The following is a 598-nucleotide window of genomic DNA, read 5'->3' as shown; positions in this document are numbered from 1 at the left end:
TCTACGCTTTTGTTAGTATTACGCTAACAATTATCCCGCCCCTTTACTCCTTCTTTAGCTTAATCCAGCAACCGAATATTATGACCATCAGACATCGGGCACAAATATCAGAAGTGAGAACCTCAAACATTTCTTAAATCTAAAATTACAGTTTCAATTTCCTGCCCAGTAACCACATTTCTACTACATGTTACGACGCCACAACACAGTGTTTATGGAATGGTTACTTCATAATCAAGACTGGTAAATATAACAAAGATTTGATCACAAACTATCGGTCGACACTCGGCAGTGTGCACAGTCAATATTATTACACTTACGCGGTCACGTAACCAGCTTGGCGACCGGTTTTTAACCGGCCTCCGCTGCATATTACTCCGTCGATATATCACAGAGTTTTTGCTCAACATTGCTGATTCACAGCCTCCATGGTTGTGTTATTATAAATGAAACGTATTTTCCAATAGCCTCTTGCAAAACCACATTAATTCAGCACATTTCCGTACCACTGAATATTTATAAATTGTTTAAGTAGCCGGTTTGTTTTCGAAATAAATTGTTCTAATGTTGCCACTATGAAACACGATTGAACTTTTCG

This window comes from Manduca sexta, chromosome 11, assembly GCF_014839805.1.
Source record: "Manduca sexta isolate Smith_Timp_Sample1 chromosome 11, JHU_Msex_v1.0, whole genome shotgun sequence".
Lineage (NCBI taxonomy): Eukaryota > Metazoa > Arthropoda > Insecta > Lepidoptera > Sphingidae > Manduca > Manduca sexta.
The sequence above is the reverse complement of the archived record's forward strand: the minus strand, read 5'-3'. Positions refer to the sequence as shown.